This window comes from Sus scrofa, chromosome 10, assembly GCF_000003025.6.
Source record: "Sus scrofa isolate TJ Tabasco breed Duroc chromosome 10, Sscrofa11.1, whole genome shotgun sequence".
Taxonomy (NCBI): domain Eukaryota; kingdom Metazoa; phylum Chordata; class Mammalia; order Artiodactyla; family Suidae; genus Sus; species Sus scrofa.
Genome location: NC_010452.4, coordinates 68,828,351 through 68,853,579, shown reverse-complemented (window position 1 = coordinate 68,853,579; position 25,229 = coordinate 68,828,351). Strand labels below are relative to the sequence as shown.

At 54.8% G+C, this 25,229-nt stretch overlaps 1 protein-coding gene and 1 pseudogene across 4 annotated transcripts in view; both read right to left on the bottom strand.

Annotated features, from left to right (window-relative positions):
• DIP2C (disco interacting protein 2 homolog C) overlaps window positions 1-25,229 on the bottom strand; it is a 371,728-nt gene that overhangs the window by 288,297 nt on the left and 58,202 nt on the right. The window lies entirely within an intron of this gene.
• On the bottom strand, window positions 1,424-25,229 carry LOC110255732 (annotated as a pseudogene).

Below are 25,229 nucleotides of genomic sequence, written 5' to 3'. Positions count from 1 at the left end.
GTCATCAAAAATATAGAGATACATACAAAAGTGTTGGTAAGGATGTGGAGAAAAGAGGCGCTCCATGCACTGCCGGGGGGATGTAAACCAGGGCGACCACTATGGAAAAGAGTATGGAAATTCCTCAAAAGATTAAAAACAGAACCACCATGTGACCCAACAATTCCGCTTGGTTCTTATCTGAAGAAAATGAAATCACTTTCTCTAAGAGACATCTGCAACCCCACGTTCACGACTGCAGTGTTTACAACGGCCAAGACGTGGGAATAACCTAAACGTTCGCTGACAGCCGAAGATGTGGTATGTACACAAGGCTAGTCACAGCAAAGAAGGAAACCTCATCTTTTGCAACAAACATGGATGGACCTTGAAAGCATTACCCCAAGAGAAGGAAGCCAACAGAGGAAGGCAAATACTGTATATTCTCGCTGACTTGTGAAGTCTAGAAAAGCAGCATTCTTGTGGACAAAACAGAAGGCATGGTAATACATCAGAATTATGATGTAAAAATGGAATCCGATGTATTTTTTAAATGTTCTAAAAATTTCACTACTGTTAAGATGTTAATTACTCAGTATCATCAGTGGAATAGAAATTCATACTTTTCTATGGCCAGAGAATCAAGCTGATATTGCATTTATTACAAAGTCGAGAAACATACAGTTTGAGCAAAAAATAAAAAAGCAAATCTCATAGAAATAGAGTAGAATGATGATCAGCAGAAGCAACCACTGATCTGTTCTCTATTCCTATGGTTTTGTCTTTTCCAGAACATCATGCGGATGGCGTTTTACAGGATGCAATGATCTGGAACTGGCTGCTTTCTTCAGCGCAACACCCTGGAGGGTCAGCCAGGTTGCTGTGTGCATCAAAAATGTGTTTGTTCTCACTGCTGAAGAGGAGTCCATGGTATGGAAGCACCAGTTTGTCTATTCACCTGTTCTGAGGAACTGTGACTAGAGTTGCTGTAAACATTCAAGTTCAGGTTTTTGTTGACCATCAGCTTTCGCTTTCTAGGTTAGTATCCCGGAGCAGGTCTGTTACCAAGCTTAGGTTTAGTTTTGTAAGACGCCCCCAAGCTGTTTTCCAGAGTGGCTGCACCATTCCAAAGCAACCAGTGAAAGCACAAGAACTCCAGGCTCCCACCCTCAGCAGCACTTGTGCTGCTAATTTCTTTTATGTTAGCCATTGTAATAGGGCATCTCTTCTTGGCTGTAGCTTACCTTTTGGTAGGACTAGTCACACTATTTCATGTGCTTATTTGCGATCCTTTACAATGAAGTATCTATTCGGGTCTTCTGTCCACTTAAGTCGTTTGTTTCTTACTGCTGAATTTGGGGAATCCTTTATATATTCTAGATACAAGCCCGTTGAAGAATATGTGATTTGTAAACATTTTCTCCCAGTGTGTAGTTTGTCTCTGCGTTTTCCTTAACAGTATCTTTTTTTTTTTTTTTTTTTTTTGATGATCCCAGAACATTTATTTCCACAGGTTCTTGATAAAAGAGCGCAACGCTGCGTAGAAATAGACCACTACACCTAAGGGCAACATCACAGAGCAAGCGCTGCCCCGACCCTTCCACAGGGAAACGTCGGGGGGGAGTCTGCGCCTCCAGACGGTTTTACAATCACGCGTCTCTCCTACGCACTGCAAGCCCCACCCCATCCCTCATTTTCTCCAACTTCTAACTGGAACTTGTGTTGACAAGTTGTATGTGTGTACGTGTGGATACACGGAAGGCTCCTTGACCTGCCTGAGGAGGAGCTGAGGCAACGCTTTGTACAAAAGTGGCCCCAACACGATGGGAAAGCCAGGCCAAGGAGGCCTCAGGGCCAGGGCAAGGTCTCTCCTCAGAAGCGCTTGCATTCTCCAAATGCCACCGGGGCCCCCCTGAAATTCAAAAGCCAGCAGGCCTTATGTTTGCTCCTGTACCGAACTCCCCCCAGGTCAGGTCAGGAAGCGGGGCAAGAGGGCGTGTGGGCACCCCCAGGCTGCTCGGGCCGAGAGCCTGTGCAGAAGAGGAGACTGAGGGGACGAGATTGAAGCGGGTCTGGGCTGTGGACAGAAACCATTCCAAAGTTTGTGCTTGAGACCTGATTCTTCAGCCACGGCATCACCGTTGCTGGGGATTAGGGACTTTCAAAGTTCAAAATTGATTCCTGTCCCCCAGGAACTCCACCAGAAGCCTTGAGAGCCCTTCCTTAGCGTATTCAGCTGGTGGCTTCAGACTGACTACCGGCCACTTCCCATGGGTCCACAGTCTTCTTGGCATCTGGGTGGGTGGCCACAGTGGCTGGACAGGTGGGACAGCATGGCCTGTACACCACAGGTGCTCCGCTTTAAGAAAAGAAGGTGGATGGAGGCAGTAGGTCTGCGGAGGGCCTGGGGTCCCCGAGGGGCCTGGTGAGGCAGATTTGCCTTGGCTGCTCTCTGAGCCTTGTAATCCTGCCTCGCCCTCGCCCTCTGCTCTTGTTCCCTCTGGATCAAACGCACTCACTCCCGTGCCACTGCTGCAGCCTCTGCTCATAGACGGTGGTGTCCTCCGCTCCACAGCCGCGCCTTGGCGAGCTGGGTGCCCAGGGTCCGCAGGCTTTCTGACTCCACTTTGCCCAGAGCCTGCAGCTTAGAATGTAAAGCCTCAAATCGTTCCAGGTACTGAGGAAGCTTGGACTGTGCAGTTCCCTCCACATCCCACTGCTCTACCCGTTCTCCTGACCTCTGGCTTTCCTCACCTTCCTGGGGCTCTTCCTCTGAAGTCCCCTGGGCTGGAGCAGTCACAGCCTTCAGCACTCTGTCCGGCACACCGAGCGCATCTCTACACAGCGGTCCGTCTTCTGGGGAGGAGGCCACCTTCTCCATCACTTGAAGGGCTCTGTGGAGGTAGCCTGGTTGCCAGAGCAGCGGCACGTTGCGGAACACAGCCCTCAGCCCTTGCTGCAGTTCCACCTTCCCAAGAAGTGCACAGCCACACAGCTGGGAACTCAGCCCCACTGAGTTCCTTTGCTTTAGGCCTGGGAGTAACAGGGACGCACCAAAGTTCCTCTCTCTTCCCAACTCAAGTCTGTCTTCTCTGCAAGGCAGCAGTACAAAACACAGAGGGAGAGGAGCTGGGTGGAAGGGACTTCAAAAGCTGCTTGCATCATGATCTCAAAAACCACGGATAAAGCATCTTTGTAATTTTCTTTCTTTATGAAATGATCCATCAGTAAATTAAATGTATCGTTATCCGGGAAAATGCCATATTGGACCTTATTTTTAAGGGTGTATAAGGCTTTGTCCTGTGCACCATGTTTTAGACACTACCTAGCCCACGTGCGGACAGTCCATCTCTCAAGTACCAGCGGTTGGGGCTGTGTCGAAATTTGTGGCCTGTATGTACCTTCTGGAGATGCGATGTGGTCCACACACCGTGACGTTGCTCTCGTGTGCTTCATCCACTAAGGACGCTAGATCCGCGAGGTGGCAATGTCCTTTTCCTCTTGCCCCCGTTTACGGCTGTCCACGTGCACTGCAGAAAGCAGGCTCTTCTGCCTGCCAGGGAGAGTCGAGGCGGCGACACCAACACTGTCTTTCTCGGGGCAGAAGTTGTTCATGTTTACGAACTCCACTCATGCTTTCCTCTCATGAACCATAGCAGCATGTCTAACTCCTTGCCTGACTTCAGGGCAAAAAGAGTCTCTCCTGTGTTTAATTCTACAAGTTTCAGAGTTTTACACTTAGAACTATGACTCATATAAAGTTGACTTTTGTAGAAGGTGTTGTTCATATTTTTGCTTACGGATGCTCGATGCTTCTAGCGCCATCTGTTGAAAAGACGACCCATTTCCCATGGGATGCTTCTGCACCTTGCCAAAATCAATGGCCTCATTTATGTGGTGCTGTTTATGGACTCTGTTCTGTCTACTGATCAGTGCTGTATCCTAAGTATACTATAATTTACTACCTGCTTTAGCAAATATAGCTTTGTGAAAAAATTTTGTCTAGAAGCAGAAACAAACTAGTAATGCTCCATTCGATGTTCTTCTTCTTGGAAGGAAGGTATGAGGCAGCACAGCCCTGAAAGAGATCAGTGCTTTTATGACTCCCAAGGAAATACACGTTAAACCCGACTACATGGAGGGGAAAGCAATTCATTTCAAAATAGTTTCCTAAGTTTATCAACACGGCACCAACTTCCCCATAAAAATCCCAGCAATTTAACAACAGAACAATATGCATAAAACTTTACAGAAAATAGCTTGATTAAAGTTATAACATGAATATAACTACCCTCACAGTAAGATGGGTGGGTCAACACCGACTAGGTAATGAGCACCTTCACGTGCAGCACAAACGGGAAACACGGGGCGGTTTCCGGCCGACTGACGCCACGCAGCGGGCCTTCTGCAGGAAGGACAGACAGACCCTCGAGGTGCTGGATCCCGAGAACAACGCTGCGACACCCGGAGAGGAACGACACTGGGAGCAAACCAGCAGCCCGGGCCGGCCGCCCGGAGGCCTCCCGGTCCACGAACGACCGGGCTCGGTGTTGGGACAGGAGCAAGGGGTTCCTACTGCTGGGGAAAGCATCGAACTAGCGCACAAAATAAGGGGTTAAAGTAGCGCCGAGCTCCCGCAGACACACCGCAACACCGCCCAGGGCCCTGGCACCACGCCAGCTCTGTCGCCCAGCCCTTCCGGTGCTGGAAGGAGCCCCACGCCGACCATCTCTTGGTGTCGAGGCCCCACTGCCTCTTTCAACCCCAGAGGTTCAGGGACGGGCTCGAGCGCTGCCTCCCCTGCAGCACCCACCCCCCCCACCGCGTTACCGACAACACTGGCTCCGCCGCATGCGCATCCAGATTAAACAGGATGCCTCACGCCCTGACTGGTAAAGTTACCGCAGTCTTTAAACGAATTCAGAGCCAGAAAGGAGCTCCTGTCTACTCCTGAGTAGCACTCAGTTCCTGTGAGTTAGGGTTATTATGTTTCGTGTCTTTGCCTTCGAAGTACCAGAAATCAAATTTAAAACAGGAGTTCCTGTGTGGCTCAGTGGGTTAAGCACCTGGCCTTGTCACTGCAGTAGCTCAGGTTGCAGCTGTGGTGTGGGCTTGATCCTTGGCCCAGGAACTTCTGACGCCACGATCGCGGCCATAAAACAAACAGAAAACCCCACCAGGTACGAATACACTGAATGCGCCCAGCTTTTCACACGTGCTGGATGAAGTGGATGAAAGGGGTGACAGACGAGAAGGAATTGACTCCCGTGACCCAAGAATCCGACTCCTTTGGGAAACTGGACCTAAAACGGAACAAACATTGGGCATCGCGGAAGCGGCCAAGCGTGGCCAGCACTGCTCATCCTCCTGAGGTCTGGAGGTTCGGACCTAGTGCCTGAGCGATGACATCTGTGGGGAGGGGTCCCTGTCACCCCTCTGGACCCTGGAGGAGAGGTGGTGGTGGGAAACCAATGCCATCCTGCCCCTCCTGCTCAACCTCGTCTGGATGGTGCATTGCCTCCAGCGCCCCAGGCTTTGTCTAATTCTGGGGGCTCAGTGCCCAGAACCAGCCCCCTGGTCACCTCTGCTCCGGCCCCGAGGTCATCTGCAGGCCTCTGAGGAGGACAGCGCACACACAGAAACTGAGGAGCCAGAAGAAAACAGCCTCCCCACTGGCTGGATCCACCAGGACCTGCAGCTGTCCTGGTCTCCTCATTGCCCCCTAATTACACCTCAGTCACGGAACCTCTCAAAGGGACCCACGAAAACTGTCCACAGGTGGCAATTAAGGCTCGAGCTGAATGAAGTGTCGGTTCTTACCTTTCACTTGTCAAGATCAACATGCACGGCAACAGGGGCTCTGAGCCCATCATCACTAGAAAGGACATAATTAGCTCCGTTTACACAAATCCTGCAGGTGCTGTTCCATTCTTGGTATAACTTGTAAACCAGCCTCCCACCCACCCCATCTTTTAAAACTAGTTTCCTGGCTACATTTTTCTCAACAGAAGCACCAGTTACCCAGGTGGAGGACAAATGACCACACTTAAATAATAACAGCTATTGCTGTTGTTGTTGTTGCTGTTGCTGCTGCTGCTGCTGCTGCTGCTGCTGCTGCTGTTGTCATTATGTCCAGGCCCATGGCATGCAGACATTCCCAGGCCAGGGACTGAACCAGAGCCACAGCAGTGGCAACGCCGAATCCTTAACCACTAGGCCACCACAGAACTCCTAAATGTGTTTTTAATGCCATCAGTTTGCACAGAAGCTTCCAAATACCCAGCTGATTTGAGCCTTGTAAATAAAGTCATGCTGGTAACTGAACAAAACTTCCCTTTTCATGTATTTACCTTCTGAGTTAGATGAAAGCGCGAAGTCTACGAAACAGACATCGGGGGACTCTCAAATAAAAGCAAGGTTGCAAGAGCCCCTCCTCCACTCCCGTCTCTCTGCCCACTGGACGTTCCACTTGGGATGCTCCACAGCCTCAAACACAACTTCCCCCAAACGAAACTCACCAGCCCCTCAGTGCCTTCCCGATCCCTCCCTCCTCCCAGCTGCCCTTTGGGAACTACACCATCGTCCAACCAACCCTCCCACTTCGGAAAACTGATTCATCACCATTCTTTTCTAAGACCTTCAAGTCACCACCAATGACCATTAATTTCACCTCCTAAGCATCTCTCAGCCCACACCCTCCCCCCAACTCATGCCTTCATCATCTCTTGCCTAGTTTATTTCAGAAATCTACTATTCATGACCACCCTGAAGGCAGGATTTAAACTCTGAAATAACCGTTTACTATTTGTAAGTCTCCAAATAATACATGCTGGAGACGGTGTAGAGAAAAGGGAACCCGCCTACGCTGTTGATGGGAATGCAAACTTGTGCAGCCACCATGGAGCACAGCACGGAGGTTCCTTTAAAAATTAAAGATAGAGTTGCCATATAATCTAGCAATCCCACTCCTGAGCATCCATGTGGAAAAGACAAAAACTCTAATTCAAAAAGATACGTGCACCCCGATTATTCGCAGCAGCACTTTCACAACAGCCAAGACACAGAAGCAACCCAAATGTCCCTCAACAGAGGAATGGATAAAGAAGGTGATATATACACAACGGAATACAACTCAGCCATAAAAGTATAATGCAATAATGCTGTTTCAGCAACATGGGCAGACCCAGAGATTATCACACTAAGTGAAGTAAGTCAGACAGAGAAAGACATATACCATATGATACCACTTATATGTGGAATCTAAAAAAAAAAAAAAAAATGGTACAAGTGAACTTATTTACAAAACAGAAATAAACTCAGACATAGAAAACAAACTTATAGTTAGCAAAGGGGATAGTGGGGTTGGGGGGTAAATCAGGAGTTTGGAATTCACAGACACACACTACCCTGTATAAGTCAGATAAACAAGGACTTACGGTGGTGCACAGGGAACTACACTCAACTTGCTATAATCTATTATGGAAAAGCATCTGAAAAAGAATATAAGTATAAATATATATGTGACACCGCTGAGACCCAGCCCGCCATCCCTTGTACTGGCTCAGTTCTGCAGGGCCATCATCTTTCAGGGAGAAACGAAATGACTAATGTATAACTAAATGACTTTGCTGTACCCCTGAAACACTATAAATCAACTAGACTTCAATTTTTTTAAAAAGGGAACATTTGGAGGGAAAAAAACTATTTACTATTTGTGTTATGATCATCATAAGTCTGAAAGCCACCATTTTTGACACTTAAGCAAATTACCTTCCCCTGACCAAAGGGGAACCCTAGGCACAGCAGGCCCTGCTGTGTTAAAAGGGGCACAAACACAAGCTCCGAGAGCCAGGGTCACCGACGCTGCTGGCCTGAGGGTCGCCGGGGGGGGGGGGGGGCAGGTAAGGGCTACTCCCCGGTTTCTGTACCTGCCAAAGGCCTGATGACACCGTCCCCGCTCTGAAGGGCTCCGGGGCGATCCGAGCCATCAGCATCACGGAAAATGGGAAGGTCCCATAAACAAAATACCCCCTTTTAAAATTAAACTCATTATATTAATGTAAACATTCAGTAAGTCCACCAGAGTCATAGAATAATTGGTATTAAGTTTTCCTCCTTATGCGATATATCATTTACTCGCCCATTTATTCTATGCATATTTATTCAATTATTTAAAAACTATACTTCAGGAGACACAAAGACAAGTAAGGCAGCTCCTCTGGGACAGACGACGGGCCTGCAGGTGGAAAGAGCACACTGAGGACTAAACCAGCGTAAGGGTCACAGGCTGGGTCTCAGCGGGGTCACAGCTCCCCTGCCGAGCTCGCCGTCGACAGCCTCCACCTACAGCCCTGCCAGCTCCTTCTCCAGATCCTAACTTCACCAGCACTCAATAAAGATCCAAAGGAACCAGCCCGACAAGGTCACGGACAGGAGTTGTGAGCCAGGGCAACAGCCTGCAAACAACACACTGAATGAACTCTGGGACGCTTGTCCACAAACACGGGTTCTTTTCAGGAAGCGGCCACAGGTGTCCTCCCAGCCCAAAGACCCAGCCCTTGGCACCTCCCAGGCCGCGGGCAGCATGCGGGCAGGAGCCCCCAGTGACCGGGCCACCCAGAGACAAAACGGCGCTGGTCACAAGAGCGTGAAGCACTTTACCAATTATGACCCTACAATCAATATGTGCCACCAAAATGACAACAGTAAATACGCTATTAAATGAATTTGTCTCATGATTTGCTCACAGGACACGAAACATCACAAAACCAGGCCTCCTGATGATTCCATAAGCCTCTGAATGCCCTTGCTCTGTTTCTGTCCCCTCGTGTTTTTATACCAAATAAGTCGAAGGTCAGAGGAGCAGAAAGACTATTTCTGAAGCAGCTGGGACGTCTCGAGGACAGAACTTGACCCGTAGGTACTGGCTGACCCCAGCATCGCTCCTTCTGTGCAGAAAAGACCAAGAGACAGGGAGGCAGGTCCGTGTCCCCGGGGTCACCGCTGCCCCCCACCCGCACACGCCCTGCAGGGCGGGGGGCTTCCCTCAGCCCTCGCCCCGCGGGTCACCTGAAGAGGCGGATGTGACGGCCGGTCGCCCCCCGGGAATCTCCACGCATCTGTCCAGACAGGGGGCCAAGGGTGCCGGGTGAGCCACCGCGGGAGTGAAGCCTTCTGCTCTCCCAGGAAGGAAGACAGGTCGCTCAGGCAGCCTTTCCTCGGGGACACTGGAAGGCGGCCGCAGCGACCCACAGGCCCCAGGCGAGCACGGAGACGGGCCCAGCACGAAGCCAGAGAGGACTCAGCCCATGGACGTCCTCTGCCCCGACCAAAGGCCCCCCACAAGCACACGTGCCCTCGACCCGCACCTCCCACGGCAAACACTCCAAACCGCCCCCCCAGGCTCGCTGGGATACAGTCGACGGGCGGCAGCTCCGGAGCCCACGTGTCCTCTCGTCCCCACTGTGCCCAAGACCCCACCTGTCCCAACCATTCGTCCCTCAAATGGAAAGCAGGCGGGGGCTTCTGCTTTATTTTCTCAAGTGTGGGAAGAGCCGTCCCTGCTGCCCGAAGGTGACCGCGTGCGCAGCAAAGCAAAGCACCTGCAGCCAGGCGGTGCCTCTGGAGTTTATTTTAAACTGTCACTGGCAAAATCAAAGCCCGTGGATGTTTGCCTTTCAGTCAAAGGCAGAGAAAACCCCACCGTGGGCCACCCCCGCCCCAACGCCCTGAAAGTCTCTGCATCAGAGACAAACGTGGTCCCTCGTCCCTGCTTCGTAAACTGAACTGACAAAGGCCGTGTGAAAACCAGGACCCAGAAATAAAGCAAGCGAAGAAAGGCCAGGTCGGCCCAAACTGGGCTCCAGGACCGCAGCCTCTCCCGGTTGCAAACTGAGTTCAGAGCAAAGAATCCGGACTTCCCTCCAGAGCAGACGGCTGCCTCTTCCTTCCTCCCTCGGATTCCCGCAGAAGTGAGACCTCACGGAAAGGGTTAGATTCAGAACAGGCGAAGACTTACTGGACACCACCTGAACACCATACCCAGCAAAAACAAGGGTTAAAGGAATTCACAGAAGCGTCAGCTTTTTGGAGTGCGCGTCCCCCTATTATCTGTGCCATATTCAGAAACCAGTCTGGTGAGCCAGCTCTGGGGACCTCCCCAACAGCAGAAGGACGAAGGACAGGACGGCGGGAAAGAGAGCCCTCAACAGGTCAAGACCAGACAACACCACATCAAAGCACAGTCTTACCACTGGCTTCGCAGCGGAAGGGAGGCCGCGCTGGCCAGTCCTCGCCTGCGGCCACCCGCGGCTGCCATCAGCGGTGTCCCCTGGAGAGGGCTGAGGGACCTCCCGGGTCCTCTAACGTAGCCGCCTCAGATGACAAGGCCCGCTGTGGACAAACCAAGCCCCCACCCCAGGGGCCTTGCCTCTGTCTTTTCACACTGAAGACACATTTAGATTCTGAGCCTAAAATGCAAGATAAAAACATAGAGATGAATGGGAAGAAACTCTGGAACTTAACCTAGACTTTACCGAATACCCAACTCTAACTCATCTTCCAAAAGGAGACCCGACGAATTCAGTCTCAACTCTTTCTTAAATTTCCCTGAGTATCTAGAATAATCTAGTTCCTTTGTCCCTTTGAAACATGAATAGTCCAACAAACAGCTATTTCATTTCAGGGAAAAGGCTGAAATCATTTTTAAAGTCCCTACCACAAAGCACTTACTGTTCATCTCTCTGTGTTTTATGATAAAAGGAGGGTTCGGCTTGAAGCGTCTACAACACAGCTTTCGTTACAGAGCAATTACGTGAAGATATAAGAACATCGAGAAACACTTGGTCCAAGCGCTTAGAACCCCCAGAACAAGTCTTAACAGCAAGAGGAAAAGACAGCCCAGTGTGGATCCGTCACGATTCTGCCTCTGGCCTGCCAAAAGCCAAGGAAATGCCCCACGTCCAGCAGAAAGCCAGAAAGAGTACCCCTCGGATGAGCAGTTATTTCTGACCACTTCCCTCTGATGGCCACTGACCAACAGAGTCCGCACGTCCTGGCTTTGATTCCACTGAAACTAGGCCGAAGAGTTCACAGCTCAGGAGTGCTCCATGTGTCTTTAGAGTCCAAGTGTGGCTCTGAGAGAGGTAAACGCCTTTGAGGGAGTTCCCTGGTGGGCTAGTGGTCAGGGCTCAGCGAAACGCAGCAGCCTGGCTTCAATCCCTGGTCTGGAAACATCACGCCACTGTACGTCGAAAAAAGGAAGAAAGGGATGGAGGGAGGGAGGGAGTTAGGGAAAAAAAAAAAAAAAAAACCTTTTATTATATGAATGAGGGCTCTAAACCTTTCCGGAATTTTCTTTAGGAGATACATCCAGAGTTTGTGTCAGCTAATTACACCCCTAAAGTTTCACTAGCCGCTGCAGCAGACATGAGGCGGAGACACATCCTCAAACTGTTCCCTGAGACCAGCTCTTTTTTTAGGGCTCACATGTGAGTGTGGTGGTTGTTTTCTGAGATGAGAGAAAGGAGTATTTTAAAAGCGTGAGTATATGTCTTTTTCATGCAAAAACAACACTCACGGTCAGAGACAGTGCTACCGATTTGCTTCACCAGGCCCCTGCTCCAATGGAGACACGGCAGGAAGATCCACTCAGGTCACCACAGAAGCGAACCCCCCCCCAGGGGTGGGGGCTCGTTAGCCCTGCTCTGGGAAGCGGCAGGAGTCCACGTGCACCTGTGCTGCCGGGGTTCCAGCGAAGGGGCAGGGTTCAGTCTGGGTCCCCTCCAGGCTGCAAAGGGGTCACGGCACCTTCACCACCCAAGGAGTGTTTTGACGGTGCAGCTAACTTTGGGGCAAGGTGTAGACGTAGAGGAGGTCACAGAAGCAAAAAGGGGACCGTTTGATCAAACGGAATAACCCGTGTGCAGGGGCTGCCGGGCGCCTGAAGTGCAGTGCACCCGCGGCCGGCCCAGGAGACCACTGTGTATCATCTGGGCTGGGGGATCCTGAGATCACTGCCAAACCTGCTTGTCTCTCTCGGACCCACACCGACCCAAATTTCCAGGAGGAAGAGGTGAACCAGGAAAACCATGTTCGGTGAGGTCACAGGGGAGAGAGCAGCTTCCGTGCAGGAATCCAGGGGGAGGCACCAGAGCCACGAGCCGGCAGGGGAGCTGCCACAGATGGAGGGTGGACAACGGGCTCTCCAGGACAGGCAGACAGAAAAGCCCCGAAACACGTCCGCAAGGCGTCAGCACAGTCAGCGTCACTTGGGAAATGGAGGGCTTGGTAACTCGGTGGCTTGATCATCTCTCAGCTTCTCCCAGGCGCTTTTGGTTCCTCGGTAAAACACAGCTCAGAGGACCTGGGGGTTGGAGCCAATGCTCAAGGGGGGCTGCACGTCCAGCAACTGAATCATGAGCAGAAGGTTCCAAGGTGAGGGCACGGGTAGGAATACTCCACACTGATGTCTCAGGGGAGCATTAGGATGTGGCGGCTTTTCAGGGACCTCATTTCTGCCCAGAGTGCAGAGGGGCTGGTCTGACGCAGAGATGGACAGACAGGGTCTGGTCCACCTCCCAGGGTGAGACATGGGGACACAAGGATTAGGCAGGAGCAGCTGGCCTCCAAGCTGGACGTGAGTCAGGTCTCTGGGTTCGAGCCTGGCTGTGCCGCATGGGACCCTCCTGCCCTGCAGCCTAGCAATGTCCAGGAGAACACCAAGCAGAGGCAGGACCCCTCCCCACCCTCGCAGCCAACAAAGCGCCCTTGGCAGCCACAGGGCTGTGAGCCAAGCTGCCTCCTGAGCAGCACTGGGAGCTTTACTTAAGTTTTGCTGATTTGAATTTGAGGAGCCACATTGGCCAGTGGCTAAGGGCCAGCACCGACCCCCCGCACCTGCCCTCCGTGGGCGGGCTTTTCTCCTGTCCAAGGGTGAAATGCTGGGAGGAGCAAGAAGGCACGGATGGGCCAGTGGTTAAGTGCAAACAGTCACCTAAGCACTTTGGGCTACATATGGCTGGGGTTCCAGGAGGCTGGGGTTCCAGGCAGCTCCCCCGGCCCAGCCCTCAGCCCTCCTGCCCCCCAGATGCAGTAATACACACTCGTCCCCAGGACTCAGGTTAGTCTCTGCCACCCCTGCACCCAGGTCTGTAAAGACAGGAAAGAGCGATGCTCAAACAACAGGCACAGCCACGGAGAAGAGCCGGAGCCCCACAAACTCCTGTGTCTGAAGGGGCTTCACCTTTGGGGAGGAGCTGATGTGATGCTGGACCACTGGTGGGGCAGAAGGAACACGGGGCCTCCTTCCGGGCTGAATGTCCTGTCCCCAGGACTCCCGCATGGAGGCCCGAACACCCCTGCCCCAGGCCATGGTGTCAGGAGGTGAGGCCCCTGGAAGGTGATGAGGTGACAGAGAGGGAGCCCCCAGGAGGAGGTGAGTGCCCTTGGAAAAGGAGGCCAGAGAGCTGCCGTCTGTCTCTGCCTCGGCCTGGATCTCGCTCACCCCCGGCACCCTCCCCCCGCCGCCTGCTCCCTGCGGACATGGTCAGAGGTGGCCGTCCATGAACTGGGAGAACTGACCACACCAGCGCCCTCCTCTTGTCCGTCCAGCCTCCAGAAGGATGAGAAAAGTGTAGCTGGGCATTTGTTATGGCAGCCAGGCTGACAGACACCGGACGTGGCCCTGAGAGCAGGGAGGCCCCGACCCCAGCGACCCCACCTCCCCTGTGGGCCCCAGGGGGTCCAAGCCAGAAGCCCTGGCTGACCAGGCTCTCGGGTGCCCCTCCTGCCTTCTCTGCCTACGCTCTCATGAGAACAGGGAGAAGGTCACTTTCCGGGCAGGTCCGGGCACCATCTCCACTCTTCCTCCTCCTGCCCAGCCCCAGGGCAGTGCTGCCAACGAGGGACCTCGGGCCAGCGATGACTCAGAGCCGCAAGTGCACCGCGAAGGCCTCAGCACCCCAGCTCCTCGAGCGCGCACAGCGTCCCTTTGGTCCTGCAGCCACTCAGCAGAATCGGAGGAATAACAGCCAGGACGGAGGAGCAAACTGACGGGCACCCTCGAAAGCGATCCCCGGATGCAGCTGAGTTCTGCATCCAGGATGCGACGGGATCCAGGCTTCCAGCTCCGGCCCGTGCCCCTACCCGCATCTCGCTGGGCTGAGGTTCTCCGAGGCGCATCATAAACCCCCGGGGCGTGACCTTCCTCTATGACAGCCAGCATCTCAGGGACCAGCTCTGTCAAGACGCAGCCGCGTTCAGAGTAACGGGGAAACGCCCGGCTGGAGCCCAAGCCCCTCCAAGTCCCCTCACGGGCCCTAAGGAATCGACCACTTGGTCCCCGTGTGGTTAAAAAGGAGGGCGAGCCGGTTCTTTTCGCCAATCGCCTGCTTTTCACTGACACATTTTAAATTGTAACACTGTGATTGCCACAGGATTAATCAAGCGAAATAAAAAATAGCGTCATATAAAGGTTTACCACACTCAACAATAGTTTGAAAGCACGCCTATGCTTCCAAATCCCCTCCTATTTTACATGCCAAAATGCAAATGAGAGAAGTGGAAATACTCTCAAACTTTTTAAAATCTTGCCTAGAAACGATACTCATCGTTTTTTACTTTTAAGAAGGGATTCCTTTTAGAACTACAATTGTTTGTAGTTCCAGACAGATGTTGAGGCTGGCTACTCACTTTCAATTCCATTTGAGGATGGAAAACTCAGGATACGCTTTCCAGACGGAAGGGTCCCCCTGGGCCCAGACCCCCCCAGAACACGGACAGGCAGGGGCTCCTTCCTGCCCACTCCGGCCGTTCTCTACTGAGGCCGCCTGTCGAGTACAACACAGATGGGAGCGTGGGAAGGAGAGACTATTCTGGGGATCCCTGCAGCGGGGAGACCCCTGCACCAGGGGCCAGCATCTGGCGGTGAGGCGGGAAGGGCGTTTCTTTACAGGGAGGAGTCGGCAGGGCCAGGGAGAGTGGGGAGTGGGCTGCGAAGAGCCAGGTCAGACCAGGTCAGGGGGGTCCAGGCGATGCCCGCTGCTCCAGGGGCCCTGAGGAGGCACTGCCTGCTGCTTGGGTGCAGGGACCTGCAGGAGATAGAAGCTAACATTCTGCTCCCTGATTGGTGCGGGGAGCAGCCAGCGCAGCACCTTGGACCTGGGAGGGTCTGAGTGGGCTCTGTCCCAAGGACACAGGGCTTCGGAGCCTTCCCAGGTCTCGAGGAAGGGGGTTCTCTGCAGCAAGCAAAGGGCACAGGGGATCCCTCAGATGCCCTCCCTGGCAAGACACAGGACTTGGGAGAACCCAGGGGTCAGCCGCCAAGGTCTGTGCAGTCTGGACCCACTGAGGTCTGGGGGTTCCTGCACTGGCCCAGCTCACCGTTCTGCAGCAGACACACGACCGCGACGGCCCTGCCGCAGGAACAGCGCGTCGCCTCTCGCTGTGTCTCAATGGACCAGAGAGCTTCACGGAAACCCCACAGAGATGCTCAGGAATCCCCTGCAGCGGGACAGGTCAGCCGAGACGACCCCAGCTGGACCAGCTGCCCCGTGAGAGGAGCGTGGGCGGCACTGCTTCTGGAGGCCACTTTCCACCCCCGGTGACGGCAGCAGTGGCAGCGACAAAACCTGGCAGGCAGCTTCAGGGGTGCAGAACATGGCCCGTAAGGGCCCCTCGCTCAGGAGCAGTAGCCGAGAACCTGCCCTAACGCTGCGAAGCAGAACCAACCTGCCCCAGGGAGGCGCTTTCACCCAGTGTGCCTGAGAAAATGTCCTGTGTTCACATTTAAGTTCCAACATGTCAGCAAATGACGAAACCTATGTGAACGTGATTCATACAAAGCACACAAACCAGTGAAGTAAGAACTTCAACCAAGTGCACATCTCCCGTACCCCAATGCTCAGACGGGGATTCACGCCGGCCCGGGCCTCTTCTGTCTCCGGTATCACTTTAATTCCTTAGCCTCACAAATACGCAAGACGCGTCCCAAGCGAGATCCGAACACGTGTTTCCAACACAACACATGTTATTAACAAGACCAGACGATGCGGCTGTGACACTGGTTTTTTTTAAGGCCCAAGGATGCAAAGAAGACACACTACTTTCCACGTGTCTCTTCCACTGCAGAGGAAGCCTTTCTTCTCTCCCAGAAACCACCTCACACTGTAATTTGGGGCGCTCGGAAAGGTGGATACAACCTGGGATCTTCTAAAACAGAGGCGACAACTACAAATACCATAAAATTCCCAGAATTATAAAGATAAATGAATAAATCTCGCAGAGGCAATGAACAGGAACACTGTACCACATTATCACAAATCCAGTGGCTTCGGAACCAGAAATGTCTCCCTCAGCTGTGGGGGCCCGAGGTCTCGTGGACCCCGTGGTGTGGGCAGGGCTGGCTCCTCCCGAGGCCTCGGCATGGGGGGGGGGGTCTGTGCCTGACTCACTCCAGCGTCTGCAGAGGCCCCGCAGCACCCTAGCCTCTGCCCCCTGCACACCTGCTTCTCTGACAGACCCCCCTCGACCCTGGGACGATGCTGGCCCCCCCAGATAATCCAGGCCGTCGCCCATGTGGCATCCTTAATTTCGTCACCCTCTGCCATGGGTGGTGACACGGTCTCACTGGGGACCAGGACAGTGTATATCGGCGGGGGCATTACTCTGCCAAACATAAGCCTAACAGGTAAAAATCACTTAGGGAATGTCTGCGGTTACTTTTCTATTTAACTTTTGCATTTAGGACCCAAATATCACATCACATGAACAACTAACTGCACAGCCATGGGATGTCACCCAATATAACTTAAAAAAAATCAAACAACAAGTACTGAGTGTCCAGCGTCTTTCCAGAGCTGCCTAGTGGGATGGAGAGCATGCACATGTTACACACATGCACACAAGTGTACTCACAGAGACACACACACACGTACACACAAGGCACACATACAAAGACACAGAGACACACGCATGCACACACACGCACAAACACACAAACACACCCACGTACACACACGTGCACACAGAAACACATGCATGCACACAAAGATACAGAGACACACCCACGCACACACAGGCACACAGAGAAACCCAGAGACCCACATGCAAACCCGCAAATGTTTAAAATCAAATATAAAAAGCCTTCGACTTCAGTATTCTTATTAAATACTATTACAATAAAAGAGTCTCTTGATTACATAAATTTTTTTAGCTTGGGGTTTCGTTTTTCTTTTCAAAGTAACCATTCCCCCCAAAAAAAGACTCCTCCATAATCTCAGAGTTCATTCCCTCCACAGAAAGGTGCGCTAAAGAAAAAACAACTCCTTAGATGACACGGGGGCCGCCAGGCCTGGGCCAAGCACGCTGTGCTCCCCTCGGGAGCAGGAGCGCCTGCAGCTGGCGGCAGGAAAAGCGCAGGGCCTCGCCGAGGACCGGGCCAGGAGGTCTGGGCTCCCTCCTCGCCGCGTGGGCTTGCTGCTCTTCCGACATGGCCTCGGGTCCAGTCTCTTACAAAAACGAGAGATCAGGCAAACAGAAGACCGGCGACATCGGAAGAATCTGCGAACCACATGTGAAGCAAGAGCCACGGACAACGAGCCTCGGACACAGCACACAGTGGGGAGGCCTGGGCGGCGGCCCGGAGCCTTACAGACGCGCTGCCTGCACCTGCCGCGGGGCGGCCCCGCGCTCTCTCCAGCCCAGACCCCTCGCGCTGTTTCCCGGGAACCACGACCTCAGTCGCCAGGCTTCAAACCCAAGCCGCGTTTCCCGTCAAGATGGGACTGGGGGCAGGACAGCAGAATTTCCACGCCCACACGACGACTGGCTTCGGGCGTCTTGGGGAGGCACGAGGATCCCAGCTTCTTCATTTCACAGGGTTCCAGAATCTCCTGAACCATCCTTTCAGTGTGCACTCAGGAGTCCTTGCCAAATCCAGTAAGGCCTAAATTCCTCGCCAAAAAACCAAAACATGGCCACAGACAACAAGATCGACGGAGGCCCTGGTCTAAATACACAAGCTGTACTTGTGCAAGGCTGGTCTGGAGGCAAATGTGCAGCGGAAACTAGAAACCGTGCAACTTCTTTACCCTCACTTCTTTACCCTTTGAACTTGACTGTGAGGCTGTCCTGAATCAAGCCTCACGTGTCTGAAGTGCGATGTGTTTGACTTCACTGTTCACCTCTGTTTGCAGTACTGACCCCTCGACGACTAACCACAGTCCACCGAGACTTGCCAGGCATGTGACCAGGCACAAACCAGCAATGACGACGCACTAAAAATGCCTTCTCGAGCGTTTCTATCATGCTGACACGGTCCTAACCAAACGAGGAGGCTCGGGGTCTACACAGGGCCCAGCCAAGCCCCCTCCGTCCCCCGTCCAAACCCAAGAACCGGCAGGGGAGTCGCTGAACCCACACCCACAGCGGCTCACAGCCCCCGAGGCTGCGCCCCCTCCTCAAGAGCACATCGTCCACTGGACCCTCCGAGTTTTGAGTTTCATTTGTGAAAGGCCCCCACCCTACGGTGAAAAAGCAACCACTCCCCGCCAGCCCCCGGGGCACCCCTGGGCCTGCATCCCGGGGCTGCAGCGGAAGGACCCTCGCCCGCCTCACGCCCGGGGGCTGCGGGCCTGGGAAGCGCGCCTGCGGGAGTGAAGCACGTGGAGGCCAAGTCCCAGGCCTCGTTTGCTCCGTCCCGATCCCTAAAGGGTCTCTTCGGCAGGAACGCCTTCTACGTGCGGAAGTCAGACCTGCCCGTCGCAGCCTCAGCAGGTAGGACTCTGAGCCCCCAGCCCCAGCCCCCGGGCTCCATCCTGGGTTCGGGGGATCCCTGCAGCCAACCCCAGCCCCCTCCCCTCTGGATCTGGAGTTCCCGCTAATCAGGACGAGGGTTCTGCTGCCTAAGGATTCCGCCAAACCCCCTAAAGAAGAACGTTCGTAAGCTCAGAACCAGACCCATCCCCAACCCTGGGAGACGCGCGCGGCCACACGCAGGGACCCCTGACTTGTCGTCCCAGTCAGCCGCACCCGGGCAGAAGCCGGAAGAGCTTTATCGCGGAACCAGGTGAGAGGCTGAGGGCTGCTTCCAGCCGCTGACAGGCAACCAGAAGACACCAGGCACCCAAACCACCACCTTCCAGACTCGGGGACATGTGGAGCCACGACCACACCTCCACACACACGTGCCAGAGGGGACCTGCCCAGGGCCAGGCCGGGCACGGAGCAGGCCTACGGCGTCCCACACACTCTGACTGGCTCCTCTACCCCAGGGAAGAGGGCACGCGGCCTAAGACCGCCGGCTCTGGAGCCGGGCTGTGCTCCAGGCGGCCGTGAAGATGCCAGCAGCCGAGCCGACCTGCCGCTGGCTCGTCGACTTGGATGCTCGGCTCGGGGACACGGCGGGTCTCCACCTCGAACCTGTCTGACCACCTGACCCAGGAAAGCAGGCACTTGTTCCCCGAGCTGAGACGGAAGCCTAGACAGGATCACTGCGAAGACACGCCTGAGAGTGGGTGACCCCAGAACCGGCCAGCCGGAGACGGAGCGCATTCCACCACGCACGCGTCTGCGATGGCGCGAGGCCGTCTGCACAGCGCTGCCGTCTTCAGCAGAGACGGGGGAGGCTCGGGCCCGAGTGACGCCTGCGGCCCTCGCCATCCAAGAGAGCCTGAGCACCCTGCAGGCTCCGGGTCAGTGAGCCCCCAGCCGCCCTCGCTGAGACGCAGGAGCCCGCAGCGACGCAGGGACCCTCACGCAGTCCCAGGGTGAGTCCCGCGGGGGCTGGGCTCACAAACAGCCCCCAGTGCCCCGCAGGAAGGAACACAAGCGCTCACCCGCAGAGCTGACAGGCCTCCCTCCCCTGACCGGAGGGAGACGCCCTCCACCCCCGAATCTCCACCCTGAGTCTGCACGCTGAGAGCCGACTCTCCGCAGGTGCGGCTCCGCGCCTCCCGCTGCGTGTTCTCCTGCGAACGCCACAGAGGGCTCCGCCTGCGGAAGACGCGGGAGAAGCCCGCCCGCATCATTCCCTACGGTCATCCTCACACGGACAATTGGCTACCCCACGGCGCAGCGCCACAGCAAGAGGGTGATTAACCTGTTCCCCTAAACCCTAACGCCTTCCAACCAGAAAGCCGAGGCGCGAGCCTTGCGCGAAACTCCTCCCCTCCCCCTTTGCTGTCTGAGTCACAGCACCGAAGCGACAGTGCATCACGCAAGGGAAGGGTGAGACACCCGGCTGTCCTGACTCACGGCTCTCAATTTGTTGGAGAACAGCTAAAAATATGGAGCCAATAACGACCGGAACCCATGCAACAGCCTCCCCGCACCCCGAGCTCCGTCCAAGCACCTCCGCAGCCTCCTCACTGAGCTCTCCTCCGGGCAAAAGGCGAGTCTGTCCCCCATGGGAGGGGGCTGGAGGGGGGGCCAGAGGGAGGACCCGGAAGAGACTAAAACAACCAAAGGTGTTCACACCTACAGCTCAGCAGATAAAATGATGTGGTGTTTCTTCCAAGAACTGCTCATTCCGGCATCTGAGTTATGTGTCTGCCAGACAGAAGGGCTGGCGCCCTGTGGCCCGGGGACAGCGGGAGGAAAGTCAAGGCCAAATGGTTCCCCGGGTTTAGTTCTTGACCAGGCCGGGCCAGGCAAGCAGCCACATCAGGGTCCACCGTGGACGGCCCGTATTCCCACTTCTTTTAATCATTACCACTGTTTCCAGCTCATGATCACTGGAAGGGACTTAACAGCAGCTAATTAAGGCCACTGCACCATCCGCTACACAGTCACAAGGACACACATTCCCACTGAAAGTGGACTTTATCCCAGGAACTGGGGCCTGGAAACGGAGTCCGGCGGGCTCTTCCTCCCGCTCCCTCGGGCCACCAGCCCTGGAGGGGGGGGCCGGCCCCTCACTCTGTGACGCGTCTGGGTCTGACCTTGGCCTCCAGCCCCTGCCTTCCTCCAGCCTAAGACACACAGGGACTTTTCTCAACAGATGGCCAGGAAGCCTGGGTGTTCCAAACCAGTGGCTGCAACCCGAGTCGTCCAGCCCACGGCACTCTGACAACTACTGAGACCAGGAAAGCTGCTCAGCAACTGATTCCAGGAACGCTCACTTCAAAGGCACAAAGGTCTGAGTTCAAAGCAGCGACTGCACATCTTACGCGCATGATGCGGCGACTGCAGGAACCAGTGCTGAGCCTCACCTGTGTGCACGATGCGCGATTGACATAGCAGGGAAGCGCCGTTCTCCCCCAATGTGGACGGCGGGACCCGCCACCGTGTTCCTGGAAACTCCCCAAGACCAAGACGGGGCGCGGCCAGGGGCGAACCGTACTGCCCGCCGCCCCCGTGAAGCCCCTGACGTCAACAGGCAGCGAGGAGAGCAGCTCGGGGCGGCGGGCCGCTGTCGTGGGCGCCACCAGCCTTCCGTCCAGGCGCCCTCCTCTGCCCCCCGCCAGCCAGCAGCGCTTCCAAGAAGACAGAAACGTGCCAGGTCTGCTCGGTCGGAACAGAAGCCAGCGGTCACGTGGGGGAAGTGTGACTCCAGGACAGGACTTCCAATTAATAAACGTCTTCAACTGCATTTCACTCAATTCACGTAATTAAAAGCTGTGGCTACTGGCTGCCAGAGTGCACATCGGAGGCTGAGGGGGGAATGCGCCCCGAAGCTCCTGACCCGTGATCAGAAAATCACCTCGGTAACCTGGACAAGAGGGACCGTGGAAAGAACTTGGTCTCCGGAGCCAGACGGACCCGGCCGTGACCCCCAGCGCTAGATGGGTGACCGCCAGCATCTGCCTTCTCCGCCAAAAGAGGCGATAACGCCCACCTGGACAGGTGGCAGAACAGAGATGAGAGGCTGGCCCAGACGGCCCAGTGTCCCTCAGGAAAGCGGGCTCTCCCGCAGAGGGGTCCCCTCCAGGAAAGGGGAGCACAGGGTCAGAGCTGCCGCTGGGCTCCTTCCGCCAGCATCCAGGGACAACAATAGACATTGCGTGTGTGCCATCTGCTCCGTCCTTCAGGAGAAATCACCAGCACAGCCATTAAAAAGGAGACCTCGAGTGGCATGTGTCTCTGATCTGACCCCCAGGACCACACGGCCACCTGCGGGGCCTGGAGACTCGCGGGTATCCTCGTAGGGCCGGTCATGTGTGACGGAGAACAGGTCCCTGGGCTGAGGGTCTGTCTCCTCAGGCACGTTTAACTCACTGAGCGATCAGTGAAGCATCAAGGTCACCTACCCACAACCACAGAGGGAAGTAAGGGCACCATGTCACCAAACGTCCATTCTCCAAGACATGCCTCCTGCCCTCACGCACACGTTCATAAAATGTCCATTTACTGGGGATGCTGCGAGAGGCAGCTGAGAGCCGCCGTCCCCGGCTCGCGCTCCCGCTGGAACCCTGGACCCACCTGGACCATCACCGACAGCTTTTACCTGTGGAGCAAACATCCACTTGGCAGAGTTCCTGGTTTAGGGTTGAAAATCCGTGCCATGCACCAGGGTACACCACCCTCCAAACGGCAGGGGTGTGCCTCACATCCCATCACCCAAAAAGGCTCTTGGAAGGAAACCTACCAAATGCCACCACGTGCTCTCCTTCCAGGCTCATTACTTTCTGTCACCGGTGGAGGCACAGCTCCACACAGTTTCATGGCCACATGAAAGGCGCAGGGTCAAGGGGACGCAGCTCCGGGTGGAGCTCCTGCAGCGCCAGCGTTCTCTTCTTCCGGGGCATCCCGAAGGCTGCCAAGAAACGGCGCGGGCCCGTCTCCCTCCTCAGTCACGTCCCCCACCACTCTGTCTGCCCCCCAGTTACAGGCTTTCATGGGGGAAAAACGGTTCTTTTTACGTTGGTTTCAAACCAGTATGGCATTTCCAACAATTTTATCAATTAAATGATCAACGAGCAGCTTGTAATCTGGATCAAAATCTGATGCAACGCTCACAAGTAACTTGAGCCACAGTGATAGCTCCTATTTACATTACAGGTGAAAACCTGACCTCCTCTCCGTAGAGCAGTCACGGAACCACTTTCGTACCCAAACCAGCTCTTCGAGCCATAAGAGCATGTTCAGTCAATTACTTTGCTTCCCTTACAAAAGATTTTTTCCTTTTCCAGCGTGGACTTTGAAACCTGTGGCCATGGGAGGAAATGCCCTAAGTCCATACTCCTGAGTCGGCCTGAGTCCCTCCTCCTCAGACCAGAGCACCGTGAGGCCCCCCTGAGCATCCTGGTGGCGAGCCCCCCCATCAGAGGAAAGCAGCACGGAAGCCACACACTGGACCAGGGACAAGCCTGGAAGCAAGCTGGAGGCACAGAAACAACCTCCCCCTGTGCCACCCACGCAGATGCCCCTCGGGGTGGCTCTGGGATTGGGGGGGGTCACACATGTTAAGGGGGCGGTGCTGAGCCTGCCAGGATGGGCACTCGGCCAGTGGGAATTCCCTCCTGTGAGGTAGCAGTTCACCAGGGGACAGGTCAGAACCACCCCCTGTCTTCTCCAAGTCAGGCACGGGGAGGTGTGGTGTTGCCTAAGAATCTGCATTTTACTGTGATTCTACAGACAAGAAGCCTGACGCCATGGATAAAAGGCCCCCCAGCCCCGGGCTGGCTTCGCGGATCTCCACAGGCGGAAAGGAGAGGATTCCAGTATTAGACCACAACTGGGGGCAGGGGGATGGGAGGCAAAGCTGGAGGAGACGAGGGCGACACCACAGCTCCTGCGCTCCGAGGCCCCAAGGAGGGGCAGAGCCGAGGGGAAAGATGCACCTGCCAGCCAGGGGGTCAGAAGGTCCCCCGAAACTGAGTAACAAATTGCTGAAGGCCAGGGGTGGGCAGCCTGAGCACAGAGCCGGGCCCTCCCTCCACTCTCAGACCCTCTGCAGCTCGCTCCTGGGCCCTCTGGAGCAGGCAGAGGGGAACAGGGGTCTGCAGAGGGGCTGCCGCTCCTGCAGGGGAGCCTGGAGAGGAGAGGCAGCACCCCCGCCCCGACAGGACAGCGCCTTCAGCCCCTGGGGGTGGGGGAGCTACCTGGACAAAGCCCACTGTCCCTGGAGGAAGGGAGAGAAAATCCCTCCACTCCCAGAGAAGAGACAAAACTGTCTGCTGCCAGCACGGATAGAGCTGGCTGACGGGAGGAAAGGGCAGGGTCACCCAGAAAGCCCCACTTTCCCCTAGAGCCGGGGGCTGGGGCTGGGCCGGGCCAGGAGGACCCTTTCTCCCGTGACCACTGGGAAGCACCAGGCAGCAAGGACCCGCACCTCCCAGGGCAGGGCTGGGCACAGAGAGGCACACCTGGCCCGAGCCGAGGCTGCACGATGCTGAGAACGACTCCAGCAACCTCAGCCTAGGCAGGAGGTGGGACCAGGGGATTTGAGGGCAACTCTAAGTGCAAGCTCCAATCACAGCCACACCCTGACAGGTGGATGCAGCCTCCCAGCAGGGACTCAGCAGGGATATGGGGCCATTTCCAACATAAGCACCCTAACCTCAGTCTCTGCTCTCCTAGGCTGGTGTCAGGTAGCCAGTCAAAACACACGAGAACACAAAGAAAGCAAGAAAAACCCACTGTCGACAGACAAAGCAACCCACAGAACCAGACTCAGAGATGACTCAGATGTAAGAGCTATCAGGCTGCGAAGTTTCCAAAATCATGATTAAAGGCTGCAGCGGAAAATGAGGCAACACGTTTGAGGAGACGAGGAACTTCGGCAGAGAGGACGAAACGACGAGCAAAGTCAAATGTCAATTCAAACAAAGAGGAAACCACAGTAACAGAGGAAGAATGCCCTCAACGGGCGCATCAGGACACTCGACCCAAGTGAGCGGGGAAATCAGTGACCTTGAAGAGAGGTCAATAGTTACCCAACTTGAAACATAAAGAGGAAAAAAAAGTGGATGAAAGAACCAGAACACAGCATCCACAGGCTGATAGACAATCTCCAAAAGTCTAAGAGAAGGAAAAGAGAGGGCAAACAGGGAGAAGAAACTCTGAAGAAATAACAACAAAGAATTTCCAAAATTAATGAAAGACATAAAGCCACAAATTCCAGAAGCTCAGAGAATCCTGATCAAGATCAACCTAGCCCTTATTGGGCTGATTCTCAAAAGCAAGATATTCGGAGTTCCCATCGTGGCTCAGTGGTTAACGAATCCGACTAGGAACCATGAGGTTGCGGGTTCGGTCCCTGCCCTTGCTCAGTGGGTTAACAATCTGGCGTTGCCGTGAGCTGTGGTGTA